The sequence below is a fragment of the Chiloscyllium punctatum genome, chromosome 36 (genome assembly GCF_047496795.1).
Source record: "Chiloscyllium punctatum isolate Juve2018m chromosome 36, sChiPun1.3, whole genome shotgun sequence".
In the NCBI taxonomy this organism is placed as follows: domain Eukaryota; kingdom Metazoa; phylum Chordata; class Chondrichthyes; order Orectolobiformes; family Hemiscylliidae; genus Chiloscyllium; species Chiloscyllium punctatum.
This window is the reverse complement of record NC_092774.1, coordinates 73091055-73113918: the sequence shown is the minus strand read 5'-3', so window position 1 is coordinate 73113918 and position 22864 is coordinate 73091055. Positions and strand designations below refer to the sequence as shown.

The 22864-nt window shown below is 45.3% G+C and overlaps 1 protein-coding gene across 3 annotated transcripts in view; it reads left to right on the top strand.

The window, feature by feature from the left end:
* Positions 1-22864, top strand: part of LOC140460663 (uncharacterized) — a 52010-nt gene that overhangs the window by 27379 nt on the left and 1767 nt on the right. Inside the window, exons 1-3 of one of the 3 annotated variants that reach the window (XM_072555278.1) lie at positions 2974-3072; positions 6555-12240; positions 22455-22571. The exons of 1 other annotated variant lie outside the window; for it this stretch is intronic. The gene's annotated coding sequence lies outside the window, so the exon portion shown is untranslated. Of the gene's footprint in view, positions 1-2973; positions 3073-6554; positions 12241-22454; positions 22572-22864 lie in introns of those variants that run through there. One more of the 3 variants, XM_072555277.1, reaches the window with a different exon arrangement.

Here is a 22864-nt window from a genome sequence, read left to right as displayed (position 1 = left end):
GATATGAAGGGTCCAGACAGAGAAAATAATATAGTGAAAATGGTACCACGCCTGAAAGGATCGCTAACAATGAGGCAGAGTCTTGAGCAAAGGAAGCAAAAATGACATTATGAAGAACGTTTTCGTGCAGAGAGTGGTTAGGGTCAGATTTACACAGTTGCGCTGGCACCCTTGTAGAGCTCTGAGTTGTCTTGTCCCCTTCTGTCGCTGTGTTCTGATCTCAAGGGTGAAACCTCTTCCCTCAGATGGTAATGAACTGGTGAAGTAGAAACACATGACTTGCTGTTTTTGTCCATTTCCTGCAGTAAAGAAACAGACACCCTTGTAACAAAATACTTTCTGCAGGATTGCTGTGTCAAGGCAAATTCTGAACACCAAACAGGCTGCACAAGAAGGCACTCATATCAATTTACCTGAGGGAAGAGTCTCCGGTGTCCATTTCTGTCTGTCCCGATAGCACATCACCTTGCCATTTCTCCAATAACAGACCGTTGGAACAAGTTCAAAGTTGCCATTTGATGTATTCGTGTCAATGACGTCTCCTACCCCAAGTGATAGGGAGAGAGAGCAGAAGAGCGAATGGGCTCTGTCTTCCACCAGCACAGCTTGTAAGGAGAAACAAAATGGTTCAATTATCCGCTAGTGAGGAGAGCCCGGTCCCTGGGGACGGGACAAACAGCAGTGTCCTGGGAGCAGGGAGACAGACTGAGAAGCAGATGTTCTTGAAGCTCGTTGCTGCTTGAAATTCTGGGAGCAATGTACAATGTATTTCGTGCTGAGCAAGTCTCAGCTGCTTCTGCGCCCATGGCATGTGGCTCGTTGGTCTCAGGGTATGAACAGGTTGACGTGAATGGTGCCGCGCCTGAGGAGTGTCAGTTCTGAAGGTAGATTGGAAAGTTGGGACAGATCTCCTTGGACCTATGGTTGCTGTGGAGGAGGATGATAAGACACAGAATATCGAATAAAATATTACAGTGTTAGCAACTTAAATGATATATTGAAGAAACCGAGATTGCTGTTGAGTCTTTCATCTTTTAAAACGGGTTGTAGATTTCGGTTCATTAATCTGCAAATCCCAGAACTTTTTAAAAGTTACATTCTCCAGGTAACTTAAGGTTCTATAAAAGGAGGTGACACCTCAGGTCAGACAATGCATGAAAGCTGTGAGGTTAGGGTCTATCTGTATCCTAATCTTTAGTGAGACTGGTCCAATTTCCAAATATATAATCCTGCAAACGCAGAATCACCCCAAAGACTTCTATATGTGAGTGCATGCATGAGAGAGAGCGTGTGTGTGCGTGTGCATGCTGGGTACAGTGTGTGTGTGTGTGATGGAGTATAAGCATGTGAGATGGCGTATGCGAAGATTTCAGTGTGGGGATGTATTACTGTGTGTCTGAGAGAGAGCATGTCTATCAGAGAGGGTCTGCACAAGCGTGTGAGTATGTAAGAGAGTGTGCTTGTGTGTGTGAGTGTATTGTGTCGCTGGGTCTCCTGTAGTGTGACGTGAACCCAGGGTCTCGGCTGAGGCCATCCTCATGTGTTCTAAATTTGGCTATCAGCCTCTGCTCGGCCATTCGATCAAAGAGGGCTGAGGTACGAGAAAGGACGGGCGGGGGCACTGGTGGTGGTGGAGAAGGGAGAGAAATGGAGAGGGGACAGAGGTTGGGGAGTAGAGAATAACTGGGGTTCAGAGGGTTGGGGAGAGAATTGGGGTGCAGTATGAAGAGGGGAGAAAGGGCGGGGACAGTGGGTGGGGAGAAAATGGACAAGGTGCAGAATGGGAAGCGAGAGACAGCACAAATCCCACCTTCCCCAGGACTGCTGTCAGTGTCCCACGAACTGGAACCCACTCTTTCCACAGCAGTTTTGGGGCAACCATTTCTCAATATAAGCATGGCGAAGGCATATCATCCCTGCAGGCCATTCACACCGACCTTCCCAACAGCATCCCACTTAGACTCACTCGATTACGCTACAGCCCTGCAGTTCCCTATGGCTATTTCCTGATGAAGGGTTTTGCCCGAAACGTCGATTCTCCTGCTCCTCAGATGCTGCCTGACCTGCTGTGCTTTTCCAGCACCACACTCTCGACCCTAATCTCCAGCATCTGCAGTCCTCACTTTCGCCCTGTAGGGGGTGAATGTTATATTCCTAGTCTTTTAAATCTTTTAAAATCTTTTCCCCTCACCTTAAACCTATACCCTGTAGTTTTGGAATACCTCTACCCTGGGGAAAAGACAGAAACGTTGAGCAGCCAGACAAAATGCAAAAGGAATAACATGTCGAGGCACAGGGGAAAAAACATTTCGACAAAAAATTGCTTTGGTATTTTTCTCTCGTATTCTCATTTGGACACTTAAAATTTGTCATGATATGGAGGTGCCCGTGTTGGACTGGGGTGTACGAAGTTAAAAATCACACAACACCAGGATACAGTCCAATAGGCTTGTTTGGAAGCACTAGCTTTCGCAGCGCCGCTCCTTCATCAGGTGGTTGTGGAGGATAAGATCATAAATTCTGTGTCTTATGATCTAGGATTTGCACATTAATGAACTGAAACCTGCAACCCATTCTAAAAGATGAAAGACTTAACAGCAATCTTGGATGGTTCAATATATCATTTCAGTTGCATGACACTGATGTTTTGCTATAAATTCTGTCTCTTACGATCTTAGACTCCACAACCACCTGATGAAGGAGCAGCGCTCTGAAAGCTAGTGCTTCCAAATAAGTCTGTTGGACTATGACCAGGTGTTTTGTGCTTTTTAACTGTAAAATTTGTAACAAATTCCTGCACACTGAGCATGCTCCGCGGTGTCAGTAATCAATGTGCATGACCGCCAGTGTCAGCAAAGCACTGCGCATATTCCTTGGTGCCCGCAGAAACTGCGCGTCAGCTCCTTTCCATGGACCAATGAAGAACCTTGGAGGACCGGAAGGAGATTGGTCCTCCTGCAAATCAGAGCCGGCCATTTTCGAAATGTGGAGGTTGGACCGTGAGCTCTGAAGATGCTGCTTTCTCTGTGAACTTCACCCCAGACTGTAACTTCCTTCCTCTGTCTAACTTTTGTGAGTACAACAGTCTGTTTCTCACCACTTTTTCCATGTTTTGTTTCATTCTGGGGTTGAATTGTTGACTTGCAGCAACTGAAAGGAAAGAGTGAATCGATGGAGGGGACAGAAAAGTTGATCCAGGTCTGTGTCTCAATTTGCAAACACATGGCAAATGCAGTGACACAATCTATAGCCTTTGATGTGTTTTAAAAAACGCAGAGAGGAGGCGCATTGTTTAAATGGTGATATGTTGAGATGTAGTGAAAGTGAGATGATGGAGATCAAAATTGAAACGTGTGGCGCTGGAAAAGCACAGCAGGTTAGGCAGCAACTGAGGAGGAGGAGAGTAAATGTTTTGGGCACGAGCCCTTCATCAGGAATGATGTGTGGATGGACAAAGGGGTCTCAGCGTCCTTCCACACCAGTCACTGCCAGTTGTCAGACAGGACCAGTAAGCAATCAGCAAGGCAAGTGATATATTAGCAAGAGAAGTTGAGTTCAGAAGTGGGGATGTCTTCCTGCAGTTAGGTCAGTCATTGAATGTATTGAAGGCTGAGTCCATTTGACTTTGAAGAACAAAGAAGTGGATGGGTATTGGGGGAAGGTAAGAAAATGGTTTTAAGAACAGTTACAGTCACACAGCACAGAAACAGACCATTAAGTCCAACTAGTCCATGCTGACTGTGTTCTGAAACAAAACTCGTCCCACCTGCCAGTGTTTGGCCCAGACTCTCTGAACCTTTCCTATTAAAATTGCAACATTTAAGAGGCATTTGGATGGGTATATGAATAGGAAGGGTTTGGAGGGATATGGGCCGGGTGCTGGCAGGTGGGACTAGATTGGGTTGGGATATCTGGTCAGCATGGACGGGTTGGACCGAAGGGTCTGTTTCCATACTGTACATCTCTATGACTCTATGTACTTATCCAAATGTCTTTTAAACACTGTAACTGTACCTGCATCCACCACCTCCTCTGGACATTGATACCACATGAGAACCATTCTCTGTCTTAAAATAAAAAGGTGCCCCTCATGTCTTTTTAAAATATTTCTCCTCTCATCTTCAAAGTTTCCTTCCGAACCTTGAAACACCCATCTCGGGGAAAGAATACCTGCAGTTCACCTCATCAATACCCCTGAAGATTTTGTAATCCTCTCTAAGGTCATCTCTCAACATCCGATGCTACAGTGGAAAAAAATCCCACCCTGTCCACCCAGATGCCGGTATATTTATATCCAGTTATGAACTGTTCAATGCTGGTGCCGACTGGAAAGACCAAATGACCTATTCCTGCACCTAATTCTCACACTTTGTGTCCAGGACAGAAAGAGACCAAATGACATCGGTGCAGAAATTAGGCCATTCAGCCCATCAGATCTACTCCACCATTCAATCACAACTGATACGTTTCTCAACCCCATTTTGAAATGTTGATTTTGGAAAGGCAGATCAGGGCAGGATCTGCAAAGTTAATGGGGAGTGTTGTTGACCCATTACCTTGGAGTGCTGGTTCATAGTTTCTTGAGTCGCAGGTAGACAGGATTGCGAAGGAGGTGTTTGATGTGCTTGCCTTAAAAGGTCAGTGCAATTTAGTACAGATGTTGGAGGTTATGTTGCCCCTGTACTGGACATTGATGAGGCTACTTTTGGAATCCTGTGTTCAGTTCTGGTTACCCTGCTGCAGGAAAAGTGTTGTGAACCTTTGAAAGGGTTTGGCAAAGAATTACAAGGCTATTGCCAGAGGTGGAGGGTTTGAGCTATAGGGAGAGGCTGAATAGGCTGGGGCTGTTTTCCCTGAAGCATTGGAGGCTGAGGGGTGACTTTATAGAAGTTCATAAGGAGCGTGGATAGGGTGAATAGCCAAAAACATTTCCCCAGAGTAGGGAAGTCCAAAACTAGAGGGCATAGATTTGAGGTGAGAGGGGCAAGATTTAAAAGGAACCTTATGGACAACTTTCTCACACAGAGAGTGATGCAAAAGCATGGAATGAGCTACCAGAGGAAATGGTGGAAGCTGGTATAATTATAGCATTTTAAATGGCATCTGGTAACAGGGTGAATTGAGAGGGAGAGAGGCTAAGTGCTGACAAATGGGACTATGTTACTTTGGGATATTTGGTCAGCACAGACAATTTGGACTGAAGGAAAGCAGAAGTATTGTTGTGAAGACTGGAATTTCAGAGCAGCTTTCAAAGATATTTTGTCCTTACTGGGAGCAGAAGCTACAATGAAATCTTTCATTTGAGAGACAGCAACTGAGTAAGTGAGGACATCCAGAATTTTGATGGAATGTGGGAATTTATTGCAATGTGGGGTTTAAGTGTTTTAAGTAAAGTGTCCTGAGCGGGAAGCCTAGTGAAGGGTTAGGTGGGTTTGTGTTTTAAACTGCTCATTTCTTTCAGCCCCCAACAATGTATTTCCAATGCTGTGCATCAGAAGGAGCGGTGAATCATTAACTGGTATCATCAGAAGTCTTACGGTTTTCAGTACTGCAGGTATTGCATTATTTTATCAGCATTGTAAAGGTCACTGGCAGCAGTGGGAGGTGTGCGCTCTATTCACTGGAAGCGATGAAGCAGTTAGATAACACACATATGAGAGGGCTGAGTGGGACTTGTCTTTCAATTTGCAGAAGTTGGGAGGTTGTGGGAGCTGTGGTTCTGGGCAAACACAACTGTAGTAAATCATAGAAGCCCTACAGTGTGGAAGGAGGCCATTCAACCCATCAAGTCCACACTGACCCATTGAACAGCATGCCACCCAGACCCACCTTATCCCGTCGTTTCTGCTGGTGGGTTAGACTAGGTAAAAAGATTAGGGGTAGGTTTAAGGCAGAGGAGGAGGGACTACGTTTCCTAGAGAGAGTGGTAAATCTGTGGAATTCTTTGCCCAATGAAGCAATAGAAGCAGGCATATTGAAGACACAGTTCGATGGGATTTTGGATGGTAGGTGAATTTAGGGTAGTCATGATAATGCAGGTAAGAGGAGCTGAGATGATGGATAGATCAGCCATGACCTTAAAGAATGGCGAAGTAGGCTCGATGGGCCAAATGGCCTCTTTCTGCACTGCAGGGATTTTCTGATATTCGCTGTTGTACACGCTGCATGGCTATGATTTTTCACCTTCTAATATAGTAATGGAATTACATCGTGTATTTCTTGTATTCATTTTTATTGAACAGGTCAGCAGGAAGTCTTTCAGCAACTTTACTGGCTTTCTTTCCTGAAGCAGCCTTGACATTTCATTTTCATATCCTTGATTCAGCTCCATTTCCAGCACCTTTGTAGGAAGGTTGTTCCAGGTCATTGTCACCTAAATGAAGCTTTCCTCTTTATATACCTAATGCTACCTTGCTGAATGAGGGTTTTCAGGTTTCTGTGTCATGGATAATATATGATCAGCAATCATATATCTGGCAATCTAAGGAATTGTCACCGATGTTATGTTCATTTGACTGTACTGACTGTGACTTATTTCGTGATTTCTTTTGCAGGAAGACATGGGGAAAGAAATCTGAAACCAAAAGATTACATTACTTACAGGAAACAGGCCCTTCGGACCAACAAGTCCACACCGCCCTGCCGAAGCGCAACCCACCCATGCCCCGACATCTACCCCTTACCTACACTACGGGCAATTTAGGATGGCTAATTCACCTGACCTGCACATCTTTGGACTGTGGGAGGAAACCGGAGCACCCGGAGGAAACCCACGCAGACACGGGGAATTGAACCCGGGTCTCTGGCGCTGTGAGACAGCAGTGCTAGCCACTGTGCCACCGTGCCGCCCACAAGATACAACAGCTTCTGACAGAGCCACTTGATTCATTGGGACTTGAATATCAGCAGCCATTCCAGTTGAGAAAAAATGTTTGCTTTTGTCTGCTCGGACACTGGTGTGGCAGGAAGAATACTGATACACCCGAATGAGGGAGATTCAGTGCAGTGACTGTGAAAAGTACAGTACTTCACACCAGTTTCTCAGCTTGGAGGATCAAAGAGACCGTTCACTTGCTCTCCGTGCGGGAAGGGCTTCACCCGCTCCTCCCACCTGCAGAGACATCAGTGAGTTCACCAACCATCACAGGGGGATTGAAGGAGCTTCGGCCGAGTGCCGTTATCGACTGCATTAATAACCCAGTTCTGGGGACTCCCGGGTTTGAATCTCACCAAAGCAGATGGCGGATTTGGAGTTCAGTCAGAAATCTGGAGTTCAGAATCTCATTATGAAACCATTTTCGGGGAACAAACTCCCCAATCTGATTCACTCATGCTTTAGGGGAGGAAACTGCCGTTGTGGGAAAGGATTCACTCAGTCGTCCCAGCTGCATCCTTTCCCTGGTCTGGCCTATATGTGACTCCAGACCCACAGCAGTGCGGTTGACTCTTGACAGCCCCTCTGCAAGTGCGCGGGGGGAATCTTACTTGCATACAGGCTATGGGTTGCAATTGCTGAGTGAAGCAATACTTCCTCCAGGCTAAGGCTGCACCAAGGATCGAATTACAAAGGGACAACTCAGCTGACCAATAGTGGAGAAAGTGGGATGCAGGGGACTGTGTGTGTGTGTGTGTGTGTGTGTGTGTGTTTAAAAAAAAAGCTACTTTTTGTGCACCTTTTTGCTGGGACGACCTGAAGCTGCAACAAAGTTAGTTCCCAAAAAAGTTACCTGAACTTACCGTCGGACTCAGACATTGAAGGCTATGAGATCCAACAGGTTTTTTTAAAAATCTGCTCATTTCTTTCAATCTCCGGCGCAAGGTTTCTAATGTCTTCTCTCAGAAGGAGCAGTCAGTGTGTAGCTCTTAGTATTAGAATCGTACATTTTTCAGGACTGATGGTTCATTGTTTCCTCAGCATTGTAAAGTTTACTGGCAGCAGTGGGAGGGGTGGGCTGTCTTCACTGGAAACAAAGTTAAAAATCCAGTTATAGTCCAACAGTTTTATTTGGAAGCACTCGCTTTCGGAGTGTTGTTCCTTCGTCAGGTAGCTGTATAGCAGGATCATAAGACACAGAATTTGAAGCAAAATGATATATTGAACAAATCTCGACTGCTTTTAAGTGTTTCATCTTTAGAATGGGTTGCAGGTTTCAGTTCATTAGTATGTAAATCCCAAAACTTCTTTTAAGTCACAGTCTCGAGATAACTTAAGGTTTTACAAAGAGGTGCCATCTCAGCCCAGACAATGCATGAAAGATGTAAGGTTAGAGTCTGTCTTGAGTCATACTGGTTCTGTTCCCAAAGTAGGAATTTAGAAAATATTACATGGAGTGGTTGCCTGCAGATTGTGCACTTTTTGAGCAAAATAGAATGTATCTACAAATATAATTCTGCAAATGCAAATTCACCCCATGGTCTTATCTATGTGTGCATGCATGAGAGTGAGTGTGTGTGTGCATACACGCGGGTCTGGCTGAGAGACTGTGTGTTTGCGTGTGTGCATGCTTGGTAAAGTGAGAGTGTGCAGGAGTATAAGTCTGTGAGAGGATGTGTGTGTGGGTGGGTACATGTGTGTGCATCTGAGAGAGCGCGTATATCTGAGAGAGTGCCTGCGTGAGTATGTGAGAATGTATGGCTGTCTGTGAGAGACAGCCAGTGTAGTGGGGTCACCTGTAATGCAACATGAACCCAAGGTCCTGGTGGAGGCCATCCTCATGGGTTCCAAACTTGGCTATCAGTCTCTGCTCAGCCACTAGAAATGATTAAGCAGTTACACAATAGACACGGGAGAGGGCAGGGTGAGACTTGTCTTTCGATTTGCAAAAGGTGGAAGGCTCTGGATGATGTGATCTAGGGCAAACACAACTTGGAGGACCTTCGGCTCAGAGAGGTGGAGCTGGAAGCCAGGTTGCTGACACGCTGGGAGGGCAAGGAGGAAAGTTAATCAGATGCTTTTTATTTCGGGAGATGGTCTTTCCCTCTGGACAGAGCCTTCTGATGGGATCAGTGGACAGGGTCAGGAGGGTGTGAGCCCGGGTCAGGCAGGTAAAGGGGATCTGAGAGAAGGCTGCAGGGGAGAGGAGCTAACTGTGGGGTGGTGTGAGTAAGAACAATGTTAGGGAGGGGGAGATAACGGACAGAATAGTGACGGGGATTGCCTCCGTTCTCTGCAGTTGGCAGCAGAAGCACAGATGGCATCAGAATCTGATGCCAGGATTCAAGAACCGCTGTGCTCTAGGCTGGAGAAGTGGGAAAGGGAAGTGCAATGGGTGTGGTCCAACAATGTCAGCAGGACACAGCCTCTGCTGAGGCTGCATGAGAAGTTAAAAGCTGCAAAGACAAAGCAGTACCTCAAAGCACTGGGTGGGATGGTGGCTCAGTGGTTAGCAGTACTGTTTAATAACGCCGGGAGCCTGTGTTTGATTCCACCCTTGGGTGAGTGTCTGTGTGAAGTTTGGCATGTTCTCCCCCGTGTGTCTGTGTTGGTTACCTCTGGGTGTTCTGGCTTCCTCCCACAGTCCAAAGATCTGCACTTTAGGGTGGATCAGCTGTGCTAAGGTGTGCAGGTGAGCTTGCATCTTGGATGACCATGTTAGTTTTGGTTCCTTCATTTGTAAATCCCAGAACTTTTTTAAACTTACATTCTCAAGATAGCTTTTAACAATAGTTGTCATCTCAGCTCAGATAATGGATTGAAGGTGAGACATTGAAGTCTGTCTGTGTCCCAATGTTAGCTGAAACTGATTGAATTTCTAAAGTGGGAGCTACAGAATCTTACATGGATTTATGCAGTTTTTGAGTAATTCGGAATAAATGGACTTCTGCAAGGAAGTGTACAAACAACTGACCAGGAACACGACAGGCAACTACCAGCTGATCTGACCAAAGAGCACAACCGTGAACTGACAGCATTCATCAAGGCTTCTGATCCAATCCTTCCAGAAGCTCAGCATCCACGGACTAGTTGAATCCGTGGATGTGTCAGTCCTCTACACCAGCATTCCTCATGATGATGGCATCACGGTAACAGCTTCAGTACTCAATACCAACAACTGCCAATCTCTGAGCACTGTCCTACAACTCATCTGCTTCATTCTCAACCACATTTTCACCTTTGGTAACCAGTTCTTCATCCAGACACATAGAACAGCCATGGGGACCAAATCTTCACCCCAGTATGCCAACATTTTCACGCAGGGGTTCGAATAAGGCTTCTTTTCTGCACAGGACCTCCAACCAACACTATACACCAGATATATTGATGACATTTCTTCCTCTGGACCCATGTTGAGGAGTCACTGAAACAACGATACTGTGATATTAACAAGTTTCATCCCACCATCACACTCGCCACACTCTTTAGTATCTGTCTCATTTTTGAACACATGCAGCTCTATCAAGAATGGGTATCTCAGCACTTCTCTGTACCGCAAACCCACGGATAACCTGACAGTGCTACACTTCTCTAGTGAAACATATTAAAACAGCCACCCCCTCTGGACAAGCCCTTCACATACACAGGATCTGTTCAGGTGAGGAGGAACGTGGCAGACACTTGGAAGTACACAAGCATGCTCTCATAAGAAGGGGGTACAATGTTCAACTTATCAACTGCCAGTTCCAATGTCACAGCAAGAAATTGGAATGACTTCCTTTAGGAGACAGATACGAGCTGCAACCAAAATGGTACCATTTGTTGTCCAGTACTTCTCAGAAGCAGAAACACTACGCCATGTTCTTCACAGCCTGCAACACATTATTGATGAGGATGAGCACCTCGCCAAGACCTTCCCCACGCCTCCACTTCTCGCCTTCAAACAACCGGCAAACTTTAAACAGATAATTGTTCTCAGAAAACTGCCTGGCCTTCAGGACAACACAATACAACTCTGTCACGGCAGATGATGAAAGACGTATCAGAGTGTTGACACAATTACCACCATTACACGTGTGACACCACCCACCATGAGTACAGCAGGTACTCATGTGACTCAGCCAACATTGTTTATCTCATACGCTGCAGGCAATGATGCCCTGAGTCTTGGTATATTGGTGAGACCCAGCAAAGGCAACAGCAACAGATGAATGGACACTGCACAACAATCACCAGCGAGGAGTGTTCCCTCCCAGTTGGGAAATACTACAGTGGTCTGGGACATTCAGACTTGGACCTTCGGGTGACTATCCTTCAAGGCAGACTTCAGGACAGGCAATCACGGAAAGTGGCTGTGCAGAGGATAGCCAAGTTCAATACCCATGGAGATGGCCTCAACCAGGACCTTGGGTTCATGTCACACTACACTATACATTCTGTCTCTCTCTCTCCCTCTCTCTCTCTCTCTCTCTCTCTCTCTCTCTCACACTCACTCACTCAAACACACAAGCATACATTCACACACACCCTTTCGCAGACTTATACCCCATTACACTCTCTCTCACACACATGATCACTCGGTTTCTCCTGCACACACTCACACATAAAAGTTTGTGGGTTGAATTTGTACTTGCAGAATCGCATTTTAATTTGCTCAAAAACTCATACACGTAATATTCTGTAATACCACGATAGAAATAGAATCCATCTGACCTAACACTGGGACACAGACAAACTTTAACTTAACATCTGTTTGAGATGACGCCTATTATTAAAAGCTAGCTTGACAACGTAACTTTTGAAAAGTTTTGGGATTTACATGTGGAGTAATCAAAACTAACATGATCATTCTAAAAGATGGTAGAGGTCAGCTAAAGTTGTTTAATATTCCATTCCATGACACTGCAATCCTGTTGCTATAAAGTCTGTGTGTTATGATTCTGCTCCACAACCAACCGATGAAGGAGCAGCGCTTCGAAAACTAGTGATTCCAGATAAACCTGTTGGGCGACAACGTGGCATTGTGTACTTTTTAACTTTGAAAATCTGAGTCATGCCAACATCTCCATACTGCGCTTGCTACGCGGTGTCAGCAACGAAATGCGCATGTTCTACAGTGTCAGCAAGACATTACGTATCATCACGCAAAAAGCGGAAACACTCTGTGACTTTGTTTTGATGGACCAATGAGAAGCTCTGGAGGACCGGATGGAGACTGGTGCTCCTGCCAATCACAGCAAACCCATCGTTTGGATGCGGAAGTAGGACCATGTGCTTCTGAGGTGGTTGCTGCTTCTGCTCCTCTCTCTCTGAATGAAGATTGAGCTTCACCCCAGACTGCAACTTCCTTCCTCTGTCCAACAGCTGTGAGTACAACACACTTTTCTCAACCCCTTTTCCATTCTGGGGTTGAGCTGTTGACTTGCAGGAACTGAAGGGAAACGGAGTGAATCCAGGGAGAGGACAGACTCTGGAAAAGTTAAAAACAATGACTGCAGATGCTGAAAACCAAATACTGGATTAGTGGTGCTGGAAGAGCACAGCAGTTCAGGCAGCATCCAACGAGCAGCGAAATCGACGTTTCGGGCAAAAGCCCTTCATCAGGAATAAAGGCAATGAGCCTGAAGCGTGGAGAGATAAGCTAGAGGAGGGTGGGGGTGGGGAGAGAGTAGCATAGAGTACAATGGGTGAGATGGGGGAGGGGTTGAAGGTGATAGGTCAAGGAGGAGAGGGTGGAGTGGATAGGTGGAAAAGAAGATAGGCAGGTCGGACAAGTCAAGGAGACATTGGTGCCCTGAGGTTGAAGTGTTCCGAGGTGGAAGAACACCTCATCTTCCGCCTCGGAACACTTCAACCCCAGGGCATCAATGTGGACTTCAACAGCTTCCTCATTTCCCCTTCCCCCACCTCATCCTAGTTTCAAACTTCCAGCTCAGTAACTGTCTCCTTGACTTGTCTGGACTTGTCCGACCTGCCTATCTTCTTCTCCACCTATCCACTCCACCCTCTCCTCCTTGACCTATCACCTTCATCTCCTCCCCCACTCACCCATTGTACTCTATGCTACTCTCTCCCCACCCCCACCCTCCTCTGGAAAAGTTAGTCCAGGTCTTTTTTCAATGGCAAATACAGGAGAATTGACATTTCAGGCTCGAGCCTTTCATCAGTAATGATGTGTGGATGAACAAAGGGGCCTCTGCATCCTTCTAATCCAGTCAGTGCAAGTTGTCAGACAGGTGCAGCAAGTAGTGAGTAAAGCAAGTGGTATATTAGCAAGAGGAATTGAGTTCAGAAGTGGGGACGCCTTCCTGCAGTTTGGGCGTAACTGAATATATCCAAGGCTGAGTTCATCTGAGTTTTGAACAACAAGCTGTGATGGTTATGGGGGAAGCAAGACCAATACAGATCACTTACAGAAACGGACCCTTCAGTCCAACTCGGCCATGCTGACTATGTTCTCAAACTAAACTGGACCCACCCACCTGCCTGTGTTTCACCTCTATCCCTCTGAACCTTTTATATTGCAGTCATAGAGATGTACAGCACAGAAACAGACCCTTCGGTCCAATTTGTTACTGCCTATTAGTTATCCTAATCAAGTCTATTTGTCAGCCCTGGGCCCATATCCCTCGAACCCCTTCTATTATAGACCAATCCAAATGCCTTTTAAATTCTGTAATTATACCAGTCTCCACCACTTCCTCTGGCTGGTCATTTCATATATGCACTACTCTGTGTGAAAAGGCTCCCCTTAGAGCTCTTGTATGTCTCTCCCAGTTCGCCCAAAACCTTTAGTTCTGCACTCCCCCACCCCAGGAGAATACTTTGTCTATTTACCCTATCCATGCCTCTCATGATTTTATAAACCTCTAAGGTCATCCCTGAGCCTCCGACGCTGCAGGGAAAACAGCCCCAGCCTATTCAGCCTCTCCCGAGGGCTAATTTTTTCAAATCTGGCAACATGCTGGTAATCTTTTCTGAACCCTTTTCAAGTTTCACACCGTCCTTCTGATGGGCAGGAGACCAGAGTTGCACGCAATATTCTAAATGTGGCCTCACCAATGTCCTGTAGAGCTGCAACATCACCTACCTCCCAACTCCTTTACTCAGTGCTGTAACTGATAAAGGAAAGCATACCAAATGCTGCCTTCACTATCCTATCTACCTGGGAGTCTACCTTGAAGGAACTATGAACATGCACTCCAAGGTCTCTTTGTTCAGCAACACTCCCCAGGACCTTACCATAAAGTGCATAAGTCCTGCTTTGATTTGCTTTTCCAAAATAAGGTACCCCATAGCAGGCTAATGCAAAAACTATGGAAGTATGGCATTGAGGGTGCATTAGAGGTTTGGATTAGGAATTGGCTGGCTGGAAGGAGACAGAGGGTAGGAGTTGATGGTATAGGTTCATCTTGGAGTGCAGTTACTAGCGGTGTTCCACAAGGATCTGTTTTGGGACCATTGCTGTTTGTCATTTGTATAAATGACCTGGAGGAGGGGCTTGAAGGCTGAGTGAGCATGTTTGCAGATGACACGAAAGTCGGTGGAGTTGTGGACAGCGAAGAAGGATGTGGCAGGTTACAGCGGATATAGATAAGTTGCAGAGCTGGGCAGTAAGGTGGCAAAGGGAATTCAATGTAGCTAAGTGTGAAGTCATTCACTTTGGTAGGAGTAACAAGAAGATGGATTACTGGGCTAATGGTAGACTACTTGGTAGTGTGGATGAGCAGAGGGATCTTGGTGTCCATGTACACAGATCTTTGAAAGTTGCCACCCAGGTAAGTAGTGCTGTGAAGAAGGCATATGGTGTACTGGGCTTTATTGGTAGAGGAATTGATTTCCAGAGTCCTGAGGTCATGTTGCAGTTGTATAAGACTCTGGTGCGGCCTTATCTGGAGTATTGTGTGCAGTTTTGGTCGCCATACTATAGGAAGGATCTGGAGGCTTTGGAACGAGTGCAGAGGAGGTTTACCAGGATGTTGCCTGGCATGGTAGGAAGATCGTATGAGGAAAGGCTGAGGCACTTGGGGCTTTTCTCATTGGAGAAAAGAAGGTTTAGGGGAGATTTGATAGAGGTGTACAAGATGATTAGGGGTTTAGATAGGGTTGACAGTGAGAACCTTTTTCCGCTAATGAAGTCAGCTGTTACTAGGGGACACAGCTTTAAATTAAGGGGTGGTAGGTATAGGACAGATGTTAGGGGTAGATTTTTTACTCAGCGGGTTGTGAGTTCATGGAATGCCCTGCCAGTAGCAGTGGTGGACCCTCCCTCTTTATGGTCATTTAAGCGGGCATTGGTCAAGCATATGGAGGTTATTGGGCTAGTGTAGGTTAGGTAGGCTTCGGTCAGCGCAACATCGAGGGCCGAAGGGCCTGTACTGCGCTGTATTTTTCTATGTTCTATAATCCAGCACTTCACACTTATTTAAATTAAACTTCATCATTCATATACTAATCCAAATGTCTTTTAAATGTTCTAACTGTATCTGCATCCACCCCTTTGTCTGGTAATTCATTCCACACGCAAACCACTCTCTGGGGGGGGGGGGGGGGGGGGAGGAAAATGGCGATCCTCATGTCCTTTTAAAATCTTTCTCCTCTCTCTCTTTCAAATTTTGCTCCGTAGTCTTGAACCCCCATTCTAGAGAAAGGATTTTGGCCGTTCACCTCATCTATACCCGTCACAATTTTATACTCCTCCTCTGCTCCAGTGGAAAAATTTCCAGCCTATTAACCTGAATGTAGGTATATTCATGGCAGGTCAGGCAGCATCCAAGGAACTGCCTGACCTGCTGTGCTTTTCCAGCACCACTCTAATCTAGACTCTGGTTTCCAGCATCTGCAGTCCTTGTTTTTACCTTTTACGTCAGTATACTCATATCTACTTATGATCTGTTCAATGCTGATTCAAGCTTGACAGGCTAAATGGCCTATTCCTGCTCCCAATTTGCACACTCCTAGTCCAGGACAGCAAGAGACCATAAAACACAGGAGCAGAAATTAGGCCTCTCAGCCCATCAGGGCTGCTGCACTATTACGTTCTGGCTGATTAGTTTCTCAATCCCATTCGCCCACTTTCTCCCTGTAACCCTCGATCCCCTTGATACTCAAGAACCTATCTATCTCCATCTTAAATCTACTCAGTGACCTGGCCTCCACAGCCTTCTGTAGCAATGAATTCCACATATTCACCACTCACCAGCTGAAAACGTTTCACCTTATCTTTGTTCTCAAAGATATTCCTTTTACTCTGATGCTGTGCCCTCAGGTCCTAGACTCTCCGACCAATAGGAACATCTTCCCCATGTGCACTCTGTCCAGGCCATTCAGAATTCTGTCTGTTTGAATTAGATCTCACCCCTCCCCGAGTGGGGGCCTGTTAATCAGCATGAACCACACCCTTCAGGATGAGTTACAGCAGGAATTAGGTTCAGCAAAGTCAGAATGGAGGAAGTGTGTGTGGGATGGAGATTCTCAGCTTTTAGGGGATGAGAGAGGAAGCGAAGTTCAATATAAATTAGAATTGATCGGATGGGCTGATGGGCCAAGGAGTGGCAAAATGAGTTTAATTTAGATAAATGTGAGGTGTTACATTTTGGAAGGCAAATCAGGGCGCGACTTACATAATTAACGGGAAGTGATGCTAAACAAAGTGTCCTTGCAGTTCATAATTCCTTGAAAGTGGAATTGCAGGGAGACAGGATTGTGAAGAAGGCATTTGGTACGCTTTCCTTTATTGGTCAGAGCATTGAGTACAGGGGTTGGGAGGTCATGTTAGGCCACTTTTGGAAAACTGTGCAATTCCAGTTGCCCTCCTCTGGAAGAATAGTGTGAAACTTAAAAGGGTTCAGAAAAGATTTACAAAGATGTAGGCAGAGTTGGAGGGTTTGAGCGATATGAAGATGCTGAATATACCAGGAATAATTTCCCTGGAGCATTGGAGGCTGATGGGTGACCTTACAAGAGTTGATAAGGGGTATAGATAGGTTGGATAGCCAAAATCTTTTCCCCATGATAGGCGACTCCAAACCTAGAGTGCATAGGTTTCACGTGAAAGGAGAAAGATTTAAAACGGACCTGAGGGGCAACATTTTCACACAGAGGATAGTGCATGTTTGGAATGAGCTGCCAGAGGAAGTGGTGGAGGCGACTACAATTACAACATTGAAAAGGCATCTGGATGGGTATGTGAATAAGAAGGATTTAGAGAGATACAGGCCAAATGCTGGCAAATGGGATTAGATGAGTTTAGGATATCTGGTCGGCATGGATGAGTTGGACCGAAGGCTGTGTTTCTGTGCTGTATGACATTAATCATCTTGCGTGAAAGCAGAAGTGTTGTTGTGAAGATTGAACTTTCAGAGCAGCTTTCAAAGATGTTTTGCCTTTACTGGAAGCAGAAGAAGTGACAATGAAGTATTTCATTGGTGAGACAGCAACTGAGTACGTGAGCACGTTTAGGATTTTGGTGGAAAGTGGGAATTCATTGCACTGTGGGGGTGAAGTGCTTTAAGGCTTCCCAGCAGTAAGGACAGTGTGCTGATTGGGGTGCCCAGTGAAGGATTAGGTGGATTTTTGTTTTAAACTGCTCATTTCGGCCAGCCTCCAACATTGTATTTCCAATGCTGTCCATCAGAAGGAGCTGTGTGTAACTGGTATCGTTAGAAGCCTTACGGTTTTCAGTACTGCAGGAATGGCATTGTTTCATCAGCATTGTAAAGGTTACTGGCAGCAGAGGGAGGTGTGGGCTGTGTTCACGAGAAACGATTAAGCATTTAGATAACATACATACGAGAGGGCAGGGTGGGATTTGTCTTTCGATTTGCAGAAGGTGGGAGATTCTGGGAGCTGTGATCTGAGGCAAACACAACTGCGGTAGATCATAGAAGCCCTACAGTGTGGAAGCAGGCTATTCAGCCCATCAAGTCCATTCTGACCCCTCCGAAGAGCATCCTGCTCATACACCCCTCCCACCCCCACCCCTTAGGGAATCAAGGATTCGGGATAATGCAAGTAAGAAGAGCTGAGATGATGGATAGATCAGCCACGATCTTAATAAATGGTTGCCAAAAGGCACAAACAAATTCAAATTCGGCCAATCAGTTTAGATTTTGCCCCAAAATACCAAAGTCCAATCAAGTTTGAATTAAATATTTTGATAATATTAACACCAATAAAATGATCCGATGTTTTGGACTATAACACCAGGCATTTTTGTGAGTTTTAATATTCTCTGTGTTGGACATAAAGAGTAAAGTTGTTAATTTTTACTTTTAAATATTTACCTCTGGGATAGTTCTTTGCCTCTCAAACTTTTACATATTACTGCATGGGGTGAATCACTTCTGTGTTGATGGTTTAATTTAGCAGAGGGGGTTACCCCGTGTCGTACCAGTGCTGCAACATAACAAAAGTGAATGAATTGACTGTACACAATGAAGAGAATGATTTTGATCTGGGACTCCTTACAGAGACATGGCTTCAGGATGACAAGGATTGGATCCTAAATATTGAGGGGAGATGTGGCATTCAAGTCGAATGGGAAGCTAGGTAAAGGTAGAGGGTTGACACTGCTAATCAAAGCACTGATCACAGGGTAGTCTGGTGTCAGCTCGGATTTCAGGTCCTGGTTTATTTGTCCTCTATTGATCTCCCTGTTCCCACACAGTTGTTGTCTGTTCTCAGCTCTGCTTCATTTCTGCTGAAGCTTTAACCTCCTTTGACACCTTCCGGAACAATAAATCATTCAGTCAATCAAAGTCCAACCCACAATCTCCCAGCCTGTCAACCATCCAGACATAGAGTATCATACCAGAAAATATAACAAAAAAGATGAAAAGTTAGAATTAAATAGGTGCTTGTGTCTGTTCATTGGCAAGTAAACTAGAAATAGGGGTCTGCCAAGAATCTTATAGTGCCCTAATTGAAGAATTGTCTCTCCCTTACATCTATGTATTAGGACCCAGCTATGATTTATAACAATATTTACATCAACAGAAATAAAGCACCTGTTATGCAATAGACCTAGAGATATACAGTATGGAACTAGACTTTTTCTCTCTCTCGTGTGTGCGTGCGCACACACACACACCAAGGTCTATGGGGTGAATTTGTATTTGCAGTTACCATGTATTTTGCTCAAAAAATGCACAATCTGCAGGCAGACAATACATAGAATATTTTATAAATTCCACTTTGGAAATAGAACCAGTCTGATTCAAAAACTGGGATACAGACAGACTCTGGCCTCACACCTTTAATGCATTGTCTGAGCTGAGTTGTCATCTTTTCTAATAAAACCTTAAGTTATCTCGAGTAGGTGTCTTATAAGAAGTTCTGGGGTTTCCATATTAATGACACCAGCAACTCTTTCTAAAAGATGAAAGACTTTACAATCCAGGTTTCTTCAATGTATCATTTCAGTGGCATGACTCTAATGTTTTGCTGTAAACTCAGTGTCTTATGATCTTATACTCCACAACCACCTGATGAAGGAGCAGTGCTCAGAAAGCTAGTGCTTCCAAATAAACGTGTTGGACTGGCGTCATGTGATTTTTATCTTTGCCCAGGTTAGGGTGGATTGGCCCTGCTAAATTACCCATAGTGATCAGGGTTTTGCAGGTGTGGGAGAATTGTTAGAAGCGATTTGATTCCACCTTCTCGTGACTGTCTGTGTGAACTTTGGTATGTTCTCCCCCTTCTGTCTGCGTGGGTTACCTCTGGGTGCTCCGGTATCCTCCCACAGTCCAAGGATCTGCAGTTTCGGATGGATCGGCTGTGCTAAAGTGTCCAGGTATGTGCAGGTTAGAGTGGGTTAGCTATGGGGAACTGCAGGGCTGTAGAGTAAGTTGATGAGTCTGGGTGAAATGGCCTGCAGGGAATATATAATTCTTCTGCTTTAGCCACATGTGGATTGAGAAATGACTGCTGTGGGAGGAGTAGGTTCCAGTTCATGGGACACTGCCCCAGTCCTGGGGAAGGTGGGAATTGTGCTGTCTCTCTCCCCACCCACTGCCCCCATCCATTCTCTCTCGCCCCGCAACTCTCTGCCCCCCATTTTCTCTCTCTCGCCCTCATTGTCTTCCTCCACCCTTTGATCCCCGAGTCTTTCCTTTCCACCCCCACCACCCTCTGTTCCCCCCAGTTTCTCAATGACCCCCACACTCTGTCACCCTGTCCATTCTGTATCTCTTCCAACTCCCACTAAACTTTCTCATGCCTCGAGCTCTCTTTGATCGCTGTATCAAGCTCATCTCAGAAGAGAGAGAGAGAGAATGGTTGGTGATGACACTGCCTGGGAGATAGGGGTGCACGAGAAATGGCTGATCTTTCAAACTGAGTATAGCTAAAATAATATATTCAGAAACAGCATTAAAGTTTGAACGCATGTTCAATTTTATATTAAGACAAAGCTGCAGCCATCTTTCTCAAACTTGCTTTGAACTATGTGCAGTTGAGGACAGGCTGTTCGGGCTGAATGAGGCTTTTGTCCAAAATGTCAATTTTCCTGCTCCTTGGATGTTGCCTGACCTGCTGTGCTTTTCCAGCACCACAGTCTTGACTCTAATCTCCAGCATCTGCAGTACTCACTTTCGCCTGTTAGGGGTGAATGGCCGATTCCTAGTCTTGAAAAATTGGTTCTGTTAGAAGGTGTAGAGGTGTATTCTACCTTCAAGAGAGTTGAAAAGTGAGCAGAACCAGCTGACATAGCACCAAACGTTCTGAACAAGTTAACAATTTAACATTTTAACAGCTCAGTAGCTGGGTTGCCTGGAGACTAAAATATACTCAATTTTGGCCAATTGATTTAAATCTTGCCCCAAAATACTGAATTCCAATCAAGTTTGAATTTAGTATTTTGCGAATATTGGTTAGCACTGCTGCCTCACACCACCATGGTCGATTCCAGCCTTGGGTGACTGTGTGGAGTTTGCACATTCTCCCCGTGTCTGCTTGGGTTTCCTCTGGGTGCCCCGGTTTCTTCCCACAATCCAAAGATGTGCAGGTTTGGACAGGGCACTTCTTCAGGGGAATTAACTTTCACACTTTTTTTTCTACTCCTTAGGTCCTTTTTAAATCTTTCCCCCCTCACCCTCAACCTATGCCCTCCAGTTTGGGAGTCCCCTACCCTGAGAAAAAGATGAGTAGTCAAATAAAATGCAAAAGGAATAAAATGTCGAGTCGCAGGATAAATATAAAATGTCGCTCCAGCCTTTCTTGTCTCCAGTTGTCATTTGGGCACAAAACCTGTCAGTAACACCAGCAACTTCACAGAGCGTCTTGCGCATGCTCCTCGGTGACAACGCACACTATGCATGTTTGCCGGTGTCAACAAAACCTGTGCATGCTCCTGGTTGTCCGCGGAAACTGCGCGTGATCTCCTTTTGTTGGGCCAATAGGAAGCACTGGAGGACCGGAAGGAGCGTCGTCCTCCTGCTAATCAGAGACACCCTATTGTCTCTCTCTCTCACAATCTCAATTTATGGAGGAGGCAGATTCTGGAAAAGTTGGGCCAGGTCTGTGTCTCAGTTGGCAAACTCATGGAAAATGCAGTACCATGATGTGTAGTGATATCATTCGCTTGTGGGGTGGGGAAGCAGAAAGGAGATGCATTGTTTAACTGGTGATATATTAGGATGTGGAGAAAGTGAGGACTGCAAATGTTGGAGATCAGAGTCGAAAAGTGTGGTGCTCGAAACGCACAGCAGATGAGGCAGCATCCGAGGAGCAGGAGAGTCGGCGTTACAGGCACGAGACCTTCATCAGGAATGTGTATAAAGGGGCCTCAGCATCCTTCCATACCAGTCAATGCCAGTTGTCAGATAGATGTAGCAAGCAATGAGCAAAGCACGTGTTATATTAGCAAGAGTAATTGAGTCCAGAAGTGGGGATGTCTTCCTGCAGTTATGGGATCATTGAATATAATCAAGGCTGAGTTCATCTGATTTTGGAACAACAAAGAAGGGGATGTTTATGGGGGAAGGCAAGAAAATGGTTTTCAGACCATTGCAGAACAGTTACCGAGTCAAACAGCACAGAAACAGTCCCTTCAGTCCAACTACTCCATGCTATGTTCTCAAACTAATCTAATCCCACCTGCCAGTGTTTGGCCTATATCCCTCTGTCACAAAGCTGGTCCTTTTACTAAAAGCTGGTCCTTCTTCTCAAGGATGCTGTGTCCTTAGTTTTTTTCAGAGCGATGGTAAAAAAAACCCGGGCTCCGAAGCGACTAGTTTAGTACAGAGATGAAAAACGGTATTGGGAGGCATTTTTGGTTATATGTGAACAGATGAGACTTGAGGCCAAAGCTTTTATGTTTTAGAAGTGACCTGTATAATGAAAGGGTGTGGTCAGTCCTGAAAGCTGAAGTCTCGTTTGGGTTAAGCAGTGGACTATGTGGAGAATGACTGCTAACATTCTCTCCTTCTTCTGGCCTTCTAACTTCACCTGTCAGCCTCTGTTTCAGTTTTACTTTGTTTAAGGGGTTTTTGTTTGGTACTGTTGTGTACAAGCATTGCAAAGAGTGTTAATAGTTTCTCCACAGCTTGTACTGTACTTAATAAAGTTTGGTTGTTCACAGAAGTTGGCGTATTGCAGTGTAAGAAGCTCAAGCAAAAGAACTTAACAAAGGAACCTAAGGGATGAGTCTTTCATGCAGAAAGTGGCGTGTTTAAGGAAAGAGCTGTCAGAGGAAGTGGTGGGTGCTGGTACAATTATGACATTAAAAGGCATCTGGATGGGTATACGATTAGGAAGGGTTGAGACGATATGGGCCAAATGCTGGCAAATCGGCCAAGATTAGGTTAGGTTATCTAGTTGGCACGGATGAATTAGACCGAAGGGTCTGTTTCTGTGCCTAATATCTCTATCACTCTGGCTTGCCACTAACATTTGCCACATCTATGTGTACAGTTTCTCTCTGGTGTCAGTGTCAATGCCTTGATATCTCATTCTTAACCGGACTGGCAGTGATGACTTTTGTAATCTTTT